The sequence below is a fragment of the Equus quagga genome, unplaced genomic scaffold (genome assembly GCF_021613505.1).
Source record: "Equus quagga isolate Etosha38 unplaced genomic scaffold, UCLA_HA_Equagga_1.0 146_RagTag, whole genome shotgun sequence".
Lineage (NCBI taxonomy): Eukaryota > Metazoa > Chordata > Mammalia > Perissodactyla > Equidae > Equus > Equus quagga.
The window spans coordinates 3,415,215-3,431,086 of record NW_025796728.1 but is presented as its reverse complement, the minus strand read 5'-3'; positions in this window follow the sequence as shown (position 1 = coordinate 3,431,086).

Genomic DNA, 15,872 nt, shown 5'->3' with positions numbered 1-15,872 from the left:
GTTGTAATGATTCTCTACGGGGAGCTAATGCAAAATATATATAAAGCAACACTGAAGGCTGTGAAAAGTTATACAAATGCAAGTTGATGATATTATGTGATCCCCAACCTCAGAGAGAGACAGCTATCAACTTTCTTATGAGACAAAGAGAGCTAAAATGATTAAAATAATCTCCCTGTCACCTCTCCCCACTGAAACTACCACTTTAAGGAGTCAAATTTGTCAAAGCAACTAAGAAAGAAAAATAATAATTGTTTTGACAGGATCATAAGCAACTGTAATTCCCATGAAAAACCAAAACAGAGCTGACACAACACCGTCGCTGCGTATGCCCGCAGCAAGCACAGGAACCTGTCAAACTTGTTAATTCTGTTGTTATCAACATATGAAGAAAACACAACACCCTCTCAGGTAGAAACAACTTCACCAAGGAGGGCATTATTATCATAATCATTATCATCACCTTCACAAGCCACAAAAAATTTACAAAGCAGCCATCATAAAATAAAATCTCGATTAATCAAAAGCCAATTAAGAAAAATCATCAAATAACCAAATATATTTCACAGTACTTTTTTTAACCAAAACATTTTATAAGAAAACAAGGGGACATAGTAGTGGCTTAGAAACAGAAAATGTAAGCATCAGAAGAGCAAGAATTCTGTTTTCTTCACTACTACATTCCCAGTGATTAGAACTGGGAATGTTTGTCAAAAAATACTTGTTAAATCAACATAAAAGATTGATTATAACTATAAAGTCATATATATTAAGGCCCTGGAGCATCACAAGATCCTACATCATCAAAGAAAGTTTTCTTTATAATCAACATTTTAATAACTGCATTTAAATGACTATTTAAGTGATGATATGGACACTTGTTATTCCCAATTACCTTTAGAATAATTTTATCAAGTTCCCCAGAAAACTCACAATGTGCTTTAAAAAGAGATTTTACTAAATTTATGGATTAATTTTGAGAGAATCAACATGCTTGACATATTAGAAATTTTTAAATCACAGGACAAGGGTGTCACCTCATTTATTATGGGTTTTAAAAAACTACTTTGTAAGTCTGTAATTTTCATTAAATAAACTATACACATTTCTTATTAAATCTATTCTCTGTATTTAAATTTTTCATTTATAAATAAGATCTTTTTTTACTATATTGTCTAACTAGTTATTCTGGTTTGTAGGAAAGCTATTAATTTATGCATTTATTTTGTAGCCTGTCATCTTACTGAACTTCTCATTAGTTTTTATAGTTTTTAAATTGATCCATTTGAGTTTTCTAGGTACCCAATCATATTATCTACAGGTAATGATAATTTTATCTCTTCAAAATATATATCTTATTTCTTTTTCTTGTCTTATGGTGTTTGATAGAAGTTATAGTACAATTTTAATAATAGATATTATATCAGCACTCGTCCTGTTTCAGTCTCTAGAAGTTCTCCTATTTTTGCCCATTGATTTGAGATAAATTTTCTTTATTGTGTTAAGGAAATTTTCTTTTATTACTAATTTCCTATTTTATTGAGAATAAATGTTGAATGGTGACATTTGAGAGCCATTAAGTGTAGCTATAAGCACTTGTCACAAACTATAGAGTATCTAACATTAGCTAGTTCAAAATCTTGGCACAATGATCGCCTACTGATGAAAAAGTACTTTATATTTCTCCTTTAGAGGATGTAGGAAAGTACCAGCTTTGGAAAGTTTGGTTAGTGCCGTAGCCAAAAGTTAAAGTATGGCAGCCAATTCTCACACACTCTCACCCAAGGTGAAAAGCTCTGGCATTATGTGTATTTATTCCTTTGATCTATCGATGGGGACATGGTAGGGAGCAAAGCAAAGTTTCTGCCTAAGACAATACCTGGCATATAATAGGCACTAAAGAAATATCTGTTGAGTAAATTAATGAGTAAAAAATATTTAGAGTAGAGAGGCTTTTTTTTGGAGATAGTTCTTGGACACATTTTCCAATTTTGGCCATAAATTTTCATCAATTTAATGTTTACTTCTTAATTTAAATTAGACATTTGTTTTTGCAGAAAATTTGTTTTATCTAGACTCTTTAGTTTTTAGTGAACATTAACTTCACAGCTTAAAAAACTGCCTCCCTAACAAAAGAGAAAGATCTGAAATCGCCATTTTCCTGTTATCTTGAATTAAAGAACTATTTGACGTTTCTTTTCCTTCCTCCTTTTTTTATCTCTAAGGGGTAGGGTCCTTAATTTAAATTTGACTTATTAATTTCTAACTTTATTTGACTGTGGCCAGGGAATGTGACCTATATACATTTTGCCTTATTGAGATTATTTTTGTGATCAATATTTATAAATATTCCAAGAGTAGAGGAAAAAGATGTATTCTCTATGTGATATAAAATGTAATAGACATCCTGATATTTCACCTCCTCCCCTTCTTCTTTTGTTTTTCTGCTTGATTTCACGTGATTTAACGTGAGTGACATCAGTGAGCAATGTTTATGGATGTTAGCTAAGTAAAAGAATGAATATAGTAGAACAAACTGATTAAAGGATATATAGGCCAAAAAGGTAAAAATGTAAAAAAGGTAATTATAAGACATATCTTTATTAATAGAAATATTTTAAAAGCCTGGTTTACTAATGTCTAACTTTCTAGTATAGAATGAAATCACAAGTATTTAAACCTTGGCACAACAAAAAATAATAAATAGTACTTTTTAAATTTATAAAAATAAAACCATGACAATAATTAACAACAGTTTTTAAAGGTCTAAACTAAAATACACATGCCTGTTACAGAGAATGAAAAGAGCTAAGGTGGTTTAAGTCCTGGCTCCATCACGTAATAGTAATATGTTGCCTTGAGTGAGCCACTTAATCTCTTCAGACCACTTATTCCTCTCTCAGAGGGGGTGTGCAGGATGTTATAATGCTTATAAAGTGCCTAACACTTAAGAAGTTCTCATTGAGTCAGAGCTCATATTTTCGGGAGTTAATTCTTCATCAAGATTTACATGAATTTGATGGTGTTCTATCTTTAAATATTTTAAAGAGAAAGAAAGCCTAGTATATGATATTTCCTTTGGGGAAAGACACATTTGCCAAAGTTATTGTTTTTGACTTCTAAAAATGAACTTGCAATTTGCAAAAAGCAGGTAGTATTTACTATGTTTTAATATTCAGATTAGCAGAATCATATTGCCAGGTCTTTATTTATTGTTATTTCTTAAACTAAAATTGTATTTTAGTAGAATATTCGTTTATTTGTCAAAAATACTGAGAAAATAAAAATGCAATCATCAACTGTAACTAGAAAGCTTGTAACATTCAAAACAAAGCAAATGCTTGATACATTAATCAATCCAAACAGAGGTGTAAACAGATGTGAAAACACAACTGTAATTACCACTGGGCTCTTACCTTTGGTTGTTAATATATCTGTGTCTTCTATAAACGGAAGTCAGTGGTGTATCCGAAACACACAGGGATGTAATGTAAATCTTGACATTGTCCAGATCCAGGGAGTAATTTTTTTAAGTGATAAATATGTTGATCTTTTTCTTTTCTTTAAACATGCATAAATGGCTAGTTTTCTTAATCATTCCCAGGGAAAGAAACGGTTCCGTGGCACTGACAAAGGAGGATTCTCATGAGTCAGTATTGGATTTTCGGATTTATGTGCGGATGAAAATGACAGCAACCAAATCGCCATTATCCTTCACTTGAACCCAAGCTTATTAATATGTATGAGAGTGAGGGATAAAATGCAGTTTCTCAAAACCATACCTGAACAAACTTGAAAGTAAACTTAAGCAAAGGTAATATTGCCTGATGATTTTATTATTATACTATCAATTTCACTCAAGGTTACAATCAAAGAATTGTCTAGGTTTTTACAAAGTATGATATGATTAGAATTTTAAATATAGTGCCTTCATATTAAAAACTGTTAAAATATAAATAAAGTGTACTTGTTTATTCACTGACCTGTTTATTGTGTGTTTTGTGGAAGAATTGCATATTTGAAACATATCTGGTCAAGAGATAAAGTAGGATGAGGCTGAACTTGCCTGAAAGAATAATTCATACTTTAGATGTGCAAAAAACATCAAGATATGCCAGTTAGTATCTAAATGTTACTCGAATGACCTAAAAGTAAATATGCCTGGGAATTTTTTATGAAACATTTCACAGTCTACCTACTCTACAGCACAAGACTGACTATCTACACACAAAAGTTTTGCTTATGGTTGAAAATCAGAATGAAATAAATAGTCTCCATTTAGCAAAACTGCCTTCATTTCTATTCATCAGCTCCCAAAAAAATGCATCATTCTTTCTCCAGTACTTGCAGTATTTGTCCTGATAAATAATTAGCTATTGAACAACCCAGTAACATTTATTGCCTCCGTTAAATGGCTCCAGCTCCCAGTGGAGCTTGGAGGCTCTCAAAGGCAGAGATTCCCCAAGATGCCTGGAAAGGAAAATTAGTGCAGTACTGAGTACTCTTGGAAAACTGGCTTTGGGTTTTAGAATTTTTTAAACAATATTTTATTTTTAATTATAAAATAAAACATGTTTCCTAAAATTTGGATATTACAGAAAGGAAGAAAATAAACCAAACAGATTCTTACCATTCTTGGATAATCAATATTAACATTTTGGTATATATATTTTTAATAAAATCATTCTGATTTTATTTAACGTTATATTATTATTTTTATATTACTATATAACTAAAGCATCCTTTTTAAGATTGCATAATAGTCTAGCATATTCCATTATTCCATAATTTATTTATTGATTTCTCTGTCATTGGACATTTATCCTCTGGTCCAAAATATTTCAAAATGAATGTTGTGATTCTTAAATCATTATGTACACCTGTGATTATTTTGTATTTTCTTAGAAATGAGATTATCATATTAAAGTGTATTACCGTTTTTATTACTTTAAATTTGTATTGCCAATATAATTTCCAGAAAATCCGTGTTTACCTGTTTGACTTTATAAAGTTAAATAAATGACTATCATTTGTGATTTATTGACTTTCAATTTTTCACTGATCAATCAATATTTTGCAAATATACTATTTTGACTTACTTTGTTGCATCTTGTACTTAAACACATACCCTTTAAGGTGCTTATATGCATGTTTTTCATAAATCCATTCCTGTTATAAACTTCCCCCAAACCAACCAATATAGCCACTTATATCACAATTTAATTTCTGCTCAAACGTTATTGTGTCAGTCTCTTTATATTATGCTCCTCTTTAAGTAGAATTACATAATCTACTTAGGAAAATAAGCCCCTTGCTTTGAATAACATGGCCATATCTTAAATCCTTCTCTATGAAATTAACTGTGAACGTTTCAAAAAGCATGAAATGGTAATAAATGTTAAAATCACAGGTATAAAGTAAAATAAGTAATGAATAGACAGAGAAATTCTCAAAATGGGAAGGAATTGAACTTCTCTTAGCACTAAATAAATCCTTTAAATTCTAAAACAATCTTGTGAAGTAAATACTGTATCGACTTCATTTAGAGAGGAGGAAATGAAGGCTGGGAGCTAGAGTAATTTGCCCAGCATCACAATAGTTAGTATTGTATCAGAGTTTGCTGGGAGCCACACCCAGATAGGCTAGCTAGATTTACCAAATAAAAATACAGTATAAGTATGTCCCAAATATTGCATAAGAGAAATCTATACTAAAAAATTACTTGATGTTTATCCGAAATTCAAATTTAACAGGGTGTTCTTTGCTTCATCTGGCAGCCCTATGTAGGCCTATCTGACTCCACACTGCCTTAGTTATCTGGAAGGAAGGAGCATGAAAAATCAGGTCAAGTCACCCATGTCAGCAGTGTGTCTCTAACAGCGACAGCAAAGAGACACAGAGACAGCGGGAAGACACTGTTGTTTTTCACCAACAGTGATTCTGTTTCCTCAGCTAGAAGTTGGACCCACCTGTAAACCCCTGAGCACATTACCTGTACATAAGTGATCAGAAGTGAAAGTTGCTATTATTACTTTTTATATTATTATTATGTCCTTCATACCTAAGAAATTTTCTCCTTGAAATATTTTAAACATTTCTTAACCACCCAATTCGGATCTATCACTCAGACCCTCCCTGGACCTCCTTAATGTTTTCAGCTCAATATTACTTCTTGGGAGTAAAGGTTTTCACAAGATTACTACTTGTTGTCTAATATGGAAGACTCTCCTGTTCTTAAATCCAGTGTTCACTTCACCTCTGCCTTTTTTTTTATGTTGAGGAAGACTGGCCCTTAGCTAACATCTGTGCCCATCTTCCTCTACTTTATATGTAGGACGCCTATCACAGCATGGCTTGCCAAGCGGTGCCATGACCGAAACCGGGATCTGAACCGGCGAACCCTGGGCCACCGAAGCAGAACGTGTGCACTTAACTGCTGCACCACTGGGCCAGCCCCTCACCTCTGCCTCTCTTATGCCAACTATTGTCACCCACTTTTCAGTGGGATTGGTTCTGTGACACCATGCCAGGTTTAAATGCAGAGGCTTTGGAGTCAAAGACCCAAGTTCAAATCTCAGCTCCACTGTTCACTGTTCACTGAGATATAGTAATCTGAAGAATTTATTAAAGTTCCCAAAGCATAGTAAACTTTTCATAAGTGGCTATTATTATAATTTTTAGACAAATAGCAGGATTAAGCTTCATTTTTACAATAATTAACTTATTGTCATAAATTTGCCTGGTCTCCCTTAAAAGTTGAAAACGCACATTCTATTTAGGAAATATACTAGAGTATATTTAGCTATATTAGGGTATATTTAGGTATAGTTAGAGCAATCTTTTTTTAGTCCTAACTCATATACAAAAGATGTTACTAAAACAAATATACCTAAAAATAAAACAAGATGACAAGATTGGGAATTTGCTCCCATATACAGCCATGGAATATTCGTTTTCTAATGGTTTGCTTACTATTTGAAACTTTCTTAAATGATTTAATGAATTGAATAAAATAGTCAGAGCAATGATTCTAATAAACCTTTCTTGCTTCTGTCAATTTAACTCCTGAATGACATTGTGAAACTTCATAGAACTTACTATAAAACAGCTCTTCCCCTGATGAATCATACACACAGACACAGACACAGACACAGACACACACACACACACACACGAAATTCTTTACCTCTTTGGAATGACTCATGTGTTTTATCCCACATACACCTCCCTTCACCAGCTCTCACATGCCCCTTGTGCACCTTTCCCCCTCCAAAACTATAATTAAGGATGAACTGAATATTACTGATTCTTGGGATAACGCATATTAGTTGTGTAGTCTTGAGAAAATGACAACCTTTCTGAACCTCAATCTCCTTACCTGTAAAATGGAAATATAATACCTACCTCATTAGATATTTGTGAGGATAATTGGAGCAAGATTATAGCATATCACACACCATTGGTATATAAGAGGACAGGTAATAAATGTGCCCTCTCTTACTTTCCCTTTCCTCTGAGCTCTCGGACAGCCCCTAAACTGGGACTTTGCAACATGTTGCTCAGGCTTCGCCTGTTGGCACTTTTGATAGCCAGGTACATGTGGCTATTAAATGACTAACTTATGTAAAGATACAGAACCATTATTTATACCTTGTTTCTAAACAAGTTATTATATAATTCTACCAAAATGTGACCAAATGAAATAATTCATTTCCATTCTTAATGAAACCTGTTTTATGTGTGTAGAGTGCTTAAAAATGCAAATAATCTGTCATAAAGGCATAGAATTCATTCAAGTGTTTGTTCCTTCATTCACTATATATTCCTGAGCACCTACACTGTGCCGGGCGCAGCTCCAAGGTCTGGGAGCACATGCCAGCCCTTTCCTTAGAGATTGTACAGAGGAGGAAGACAGGTAAAAGAAGCCATGCTTACAATACAGTGTCATCAAAAGCTGAGGAAGCACATACAAGAAGCCTTAAAATTTTGGAAGGAAGCCGACTGGAAGACTTCTGGGGAAAATTTGTCTCTTTGCTGAAATTAAAAGTAAGTAGGAATTTTGTTTTCATATATAAAACATACAACCTAGGACATTTTTCTGATTTACCCAAGTTTAAAAGAGTAAGAGTGCATTTCATTTCGCTTTCTTTTCCCCTCCAAAAGTGTGATTAGCTTGACCCAGTCTATCAATGGATTTCTTTTCCTGGGACCTGCAGTAACCTTGACTGGTGGAAAGAACACAGCCACATTGGATTATCTGTTTAGTAGGCTACTTTTAGTCTGGTTCCCAGTCCTGCTTTGTCAGCTCCCTCTAAATCTTTGTAATCCTATTTAAACTGCCTCTAACTATGGATGTTCATTTGCATGACATTGACTGTTTTGTATTTTCATTTCAAAAATTACATAATTTGAGGGATTCTGGCTTTTGGTCCTAAATTATTAAATATTTGATATTCTGTCTTCCAGCACACTAAGACCTTCAGCCAGAGAGGTCAATGATGTCTTCTCAGCATCTATAACCCTAATAACTGAATGTCATTTATATAATGTGTGCTTTCCTGAGATCATCCATGATTTCCATCAATTTACCTCCACAAAATCACTAACATGTATCAATATAGTCATTTAATATATATTTATTAAGTACCTATTAACTTTTCTTTGTTTGAGAATTCAGTCCAAAATATATATGAAATGCGCAAAATTGAGAAAAATGCTATTATTTTTATTCTGTCAAAAAAAATTGGATAGTATCACATGCTAGGCCCTGGGCTAGCGAGTGTCCATAAGATCACCCGCCATGACAGGCAGTTTAGCACACTTGTCAGGAATACCAGCTTTGGACATTAGACACACTTTGGTTCAAATCCCAGTTCTTCCACTTTCTAGCTGTGTTACCTAGGATAAGTTAGATAATTTCTCTATTTCTTAGTTGAATGATATATCTGATGTGGTAAACTGTCTTCCACAAATGAGGTGCTCAATATATGGCTAGATTTCTGTTAAGATCAAACCACCTTTGATTATAATTTAGCTTCTTAGGTAGATTTCTTTACAGGGAGAAAATTCACTAATTACAGAACGTGCGCATCCAATCTGTAAAACCAGATCACTGAATGAATAAATAAAATAGAATTTTAGAGCCTACAGAGTGACAATGCTACCCTGGGAGTGTGCACCTACCAGGGCACCATCATTCTACGACAACCAAAATTACAAGACCCCCTCATAAATGATTATGCAACTTAAAATAAAAAAATATTTATTATTATGCCTGAATTTAACCAACCTTGAAAACTGATGGAATTTTTATTAATCCTCTTACGTATCTAGGAGAAGCTGAGTAATATAATTTTAGTATCCAGGGTTAATAGCTGCTTGGAATATTGGAAATTCAATAGACTTTGGAGTCAGACTAACGTAGACTTGCATCCTGGCTCTCCAGTAACCAACAGCATTGTGGCCTGGGGCAAATTATATAACTTCCCTAAGTTTTTTTAATCAGTGTAATGGGAGGAATCCTTTTTATCAGCTTACGGTAATTAGAGAGAATCTACATAAAACTCTTCCCACAGTGTCTGGCACAAATCAGGTCCCCAATTATTGTAACTATTAAGATTATTGTTGGGCCAGCCAGGTGGCGCAGCAGTTAAGTGCGCATGTTCCGCTTCAGCAGCCTGAGGTTGGCCGGTTCGGATCCCAGGTGTGGACATGGCACCACTTGGCAAGCCATGCTGTGGCAGGCATCCCACATATAAAGTAGAGGAAGATGGGCACGGATATTAGCTCAGGGCCAGTCTTCCTCAGCAAAAAGAGGAGGATTGGCAGTGGATGTTAGCTCAGGGCTAATCTTCCTCAAAAAAAAAAAAAAGATTATTGTTATTTTACTGAGAGAGAGTTCCTGGAGCTCACTATTAATTAATTAATAATTGACTGTTACAGTATCAAATTTCTGGTTAAACAACATAATTAAATACACAAGGGCTCAAAGGGATTAAGAATAGAGAAGGAATCTATCACAGAGGGGTGTATGGTTATACCTGGAGATTTTAAGTTTTTTAGGTAAATACGAAAACATTCCAAACCTTGTAACTTTAGGTGTAAATATTCTAAAGACTTTTTCAGATTCTACAGTGGAAATGTGGTTGCTTATTGCCTTTCCCCAAAACTGGTTTTGGATTCAGCTTTCTCAGATATGCCAAATCATCTGTATGATGCCTAGCTACTTAAATTTTGTTGTTGCTCCCACTTTTCCCAGAGGCCCATCCCTAACATTAGCAGGACAGAGGCAAGAGAACAAACAGAGGCCTACATACCATACACCTAAATATTTAAAATCAAGCTGATGAACTGTTAAATAAAATGTTTTGTCCTCACCTCGAAAAATATACCTTCATGACAAAAAATAATCATCAAATCTATAAAATGATGGTTTTAACATGATAGAAACTTGGCAAAATGTCAAAGACAACTGGATTTAATTATTATTGCATGTGTCTGGATGAGTCTATTGATGGACCAAGGATGTTCATATTAGTAATAAAATAGAGATAAATATAAATAAGTCATTGCATATTTCATATAATTTATTTTTCTGCCTTCTCATAAAAATTACTGTGTATTGTAATAATCAAGAATTTACATTATTTGTATTCTATTGACAATAGTGCCAAGTTAGATAACACTTCTTTAGTCATCATAGAGTTTAGATCATTTTATGAATTTCTATGTGGGAAAACTTTGCACTGTTTGCTTGTCAATACAACTAATAAAATGATACTTAGATTCAAAACTAAATCATGAATTTTTTTTAAATCATGAATTTTAAATATCATGTTCAAACAATGCATTAGGCTGCCACAAATCACCTGTTCGTAGACTGAGCTTTTGCTCTTGAAAAAGTAGCTTGACTCCAAATTGGACAAACCATATGAAACAACTGTCTTCAAAATATTGGGCAACAGGCAGCATAGGAGTGTGATACTTGAGAGAAGGGGAGAAAATGAGTTGAACCCTACCCAGAGGCAATTTCTGAACTGTGACATGAGAAAAAGGAAACCAAGCAGAACTCAACAGTCTTGCTTAGTTGAGGAGTCAGAAATATGATCTTGGAGGTCTAAGTGGCTAGAATTTGCAGAGTAGAGTACTAGAGAGGAGGAAGCTGTGCCGAAAAAGAGTTCCAGAAATCTCCAGAGGATCTTTTCAAGTCTTCAGTGAAATATTGCACGTGACTAGGCTGAAATCCCACAGGCTGAGCAAAAAATAGCTGCCAGGGAACTAAGTGTTAAATAATTTCCAGAGTTCACACAGAGCTTGGAGTCAGCCAAATTCCTACCTGCCAGAGTGGAAAGATCTCATTGAAGACCCAGGTTAATAGAGTACCCAGAAAAACCACATTAGTAGGGCTAAACTAGGTCCATGGTAAAGGATATTCTCAGTCTACCATAACAAATTTCAAATAAGCTTGTAAAGGATCTGGCTTTCTCCAAGTAACTTACCTTCTTTTCTTCTTTCAGGGAGGCAACAAAATACAAAAGCTTCACAATGTAACCTCATAATGTCTGGCACTCACTCAGAAATTACTAAACACACAAAGAAGCAAGAAAATGTGATCTATAATCACGAAAAAAAGAATCAGTCAATAGTTGCACACCTAGAAATGACAGAGATGATGGAATTAGCAAATAAGGATCTTAAAATATCTATTATAAACATGCTCAAGAATTCAAAATAAAACATATACATAATGAATAAACAAATATGAAAGACATGAAAAAAACAACAAACAGAACTTCTAGAAATTAAAAGTAAACTATCTGAAATGAAAAATTTACCAGATGTCTATTCAGTACAATAGACAATAGAGAAAAGATAAGTGAACTTGAAGATTTAGCAATAGAAGCTGCCCAAACTGAAGCAAGAGATAAAACATCAGCACCTCAGTGATTCATGAAACTATATTAAGTGGCTCAACATATGTATAACTGGTGTCCTGGAAGGGAGGAGGTAAAAACAAATATTTGAAGAAATAATGCCAACAATTTTCTGAATTTGATGAAAAGAAAATCCATATATTCAAGAATATCAATAAACCCATGCAGAATAAACACAAAGAAAATCATATCAAGGCAAACAAAAAGCAAATTATTGAAAATTAGTGGTAAAAAAAAAATTTTTTAAACAGCCAGAGGTAGAAAATAGGCACATTACACACAGTGGGAAAAAACCAAAAGGATAGTCACAGATTTCTAATAGAAGCAAAACTAGATGACAATGGAACAGTATCTTTAAAAGTGCTGAAAGAAAAATACTGTCAACTTCTGTACCAAGGAAAAATAGCTTTAAAAACAAAGACAAAATAAAGGCTTTTTTTCAAACAAACAAAAAGAGAAAGAACCTATTGCTAGCAAATCTACACTATAAGAAATGGTAAAAGAATATTTTTAGTTTTTCACCTAACCACATCAATAATTACACAATGTGCAATCATACTAAAAAGGCTATAGAAGCAGAGATTGTCAGCTCAGTTAAAAAAGTAAAATGCATCTACATGTCATTTACTAGAAATAAGTTTTAAAGATAAGTTAGCGGTAAAGGTGCAGAAAAAGGTATGACATGTAAACTCTAATAACAAAAAGCTGGTTTAGCTGTATTAACATGACACAGAGTAAATTCAAGTCAAAAACTATTACTAGAAATAAACAGGGACAGGGGCCGGCCCAATGGCCGAGTGGTTAAGTTCACGCGCTCCGCTTCGGCAGCCCAGGGTTCGGATCCTGGGCGCGGACATGACACCACTCATTAGGCCATGTTGAGGAGGCGTCCCACATGCCACAACTAGAAGTACCCACAACTAAAATATATAACTGTTTACTGGGGGGGGATTTGGGGAGAAAAAAGCAGGGGAAAAAAAAAGAAATAAACAGGGACATTTAATAATGATAAAAGTGTCAATTCATTAAGAAGACATAATAATCCTACTTGTATATGCATCTAATGACAAAGCTTCAAAATTCATGAAGCAAAAATGTACAGCATTAAATTTATAGACAAACTCATAATTACAGGTGATTTTAACTCTTCTCAGTAATCGATAGAACAAATTTAAAAATCAGTAATAAACTAGATTTTGAGCAACCAATTTAACCTAATTGACATTTATAAAACACTATACCCATAACTACATAATATACATTCTTTTCAATTTCATTTGGAACATTTACCAAGATAATACATATGCCAGGCCATAAACCAAACCTCAATAAATTTCAGAGGACTGTTATTATACTGAATATGTTCCGTGTCCAAAACAGAATTAAATTAGAACTCAATAACAGAAGGATATCTAGAAAATCCCCAAATATTTGGAAATCAAGCAACATATTCCTAAATAACCATGGATCAGAGAAGAAATCACAGGGGAAATTTTAAAATATTTTGAATTAAATGATAAAAATATGACATATCAAAATTTGTGAGATGTATCTAAAGCAGTATTTGGAAGTAAATGTTAGCTTTAAATGCTTGTATTAGAAGAAATAAAGCTTTAAAACCAAAGATCTATGTTTCTACCTTAGAAACTAGAAGAGGAAAAGCAAATTAAACTTGGGGCTGGCCCCATGGCCGAGTGGTTAAGTTCGCGCGCTCTGCTGCAGGCGTCCCAGTGTTTCGTTGGTTCGAATCCTGGGCGCAGACATGGCACTGCTCATCAAACCACGCTGAGGCGGGGTCCCACATGCCACAGCTAGAAGGACCCACAAGGAAGAATATACAACTATGTACCAGGGGGCTTTGGGGAGAAAAAGGAAAAAAATAAAATCTTTAAAAAAAAAAAGCAAATTAAACTCAACGTAAAGAGAAAGAAATCATAAAAATAACAGCAGAAGTCAACAAAATTTTAAAAATCAGTAAGAAAATCAATAAGAGTAAGAGTTGGTTCTTGGGGGCCGCCCTGTGGCTGAGTAGTTAAGTTGGCACAATCCGCTTGGGTGGCCCAGGGTTTCGCCAGTTGGGATCCTGGGGGCGGACATGGCACCGCTCATCAAGCCATGCTGAAGCGGTGTCCCACACAGCACAACCAGAGGTACTCATAGCTAGAATACACAATTATGTACTGGGGGTATTTGAGGAGAAAAAGCAAAAAAAAAAAAAAAAAGTTGGTTCTTGGAAAGACTAATAAAATTGATAGCCTCCTAGCTAGAATGATTGAGAAAAAAATAAGGAGTCACGAATTCTCAACAGCAGACTTGGCACAGTGCTAAGCAGGACTGGAACATTCCTGCAAATAGTCTCAAGTCCCCTCCCCAACTACCATCCCTCCCACTTAGTCACCCATCCCCTGCTCCAGGAACCTCTCCGCGATCTTCTTCACGATCTAGCAAAGGAGAGGTTAAAGCTTCACAATGGGGTCCCTCTCAGACCCCGTGCTGCTCAAAGAACAAGTGGCCTTGTGTCTTGAGGCCTTAAGGCTCTGTTGATTGTTCCTATTAAGACCATCACTGCTGGGTCTAGGTGGCCTCACACAAAGACCAATAAGACAGTAGCTGACATTTTAGAGGATCTCACATGCTAAGGTTTGAGTTAGAGAAGGAATTTTCCCAGAGTCATGGAGTGGGCTAGTTAGAGATTTTTGAATGCTCCTCTTTTGGTTAAATAAACACCATGTTTTTTTTGGTGAATAAAAGTCTCCAAAATTAATGTCACTCATGACAGTCTATGGTACTCTAACTACATAACATCCAAAGTCATCTAGAAATAGTCAGTGAAGGACTGCCTAGTAACGCCTTCATTACTACGATGTTCTGCTGGGCAACATTTAAACTGGGAGAACAGTGATCCTAAGTTTAAATACTTTTTCTGAGTGTTTTTATTTTCAGAACTGAAAAACAAGAATTATAACAAAGCGCCTCCTACCTAAAATAGACCTTTACTAAGAAACTGGAATTTGATTTTTATTAAAAAAATCATCTCAAAGTTACATTTTTAGAGTTTTTTTTTTTAAATATCCAGTTAGCAAACGGGTTAAGAACACAGACTCTGAAGCCAGACTTCCTTAGTTAGCATCCCAGCTTCACCACTTACTAGCTATGTGTCCACAGGCAAGTTACTTAATCTCTACATGCCTCCCCTTCCTCATTTGTAAAGTGGGGATTAATAATAGTATCTATTATGATGAATTAAAAAGCAAATATTTACATAGTGTTTGCCCACATAAATGTTATCTAAGTGTCAAATAAGTAAGTCATAAATGAACAATATTTTAGATCACATTTGCCATCATCACCAATCTTTAATAAAGGCAAAATTTTCAAGTCTGATGTCCAAACAAAACGTTTAAATAGAAATCTAAGTTTGAAGTCTTGTTATCCAAATTTGGCATAAATCTCTCTCCCTTCCAAGTTTCACCTATTCTCCTCCCCACGCTACTCCTTCTCCACCAAGCCAACCACATGTGAAAGTGTGTGCCTTGTATTGTTAACTGATTATTCTTAACTCTTCTCTTATCAGCCTAAGAACAAGCAAAGCAAGATTGAGGTCTCTGCTACGAAATTCTTAGGTAATAAAGTTAATAGCACTGTTTGTGACTACTGTAGCAAAGGTAAGGGGAGCAGACAAGAGTATTTTCTTCAGTGCCGAAATCCCAGAGCACAAAGGCATCCCATTCTGTGAGGGTTTTAGCAGGAATTGTATCCATTTTGTGTTGCATAATAACCTGCTGCCAAGCCTGCTACCGACTAGTTGGTTGAGTTACTTAACCTCGCTCTTTGCCTCTGATCCTTCATTTGTAACTAAGGGTTAATACACTATGTTGTGAGATATAGTGAGCTAATACATACAAAGTGCCTACATATGCATGGTAAAATAAAAATATC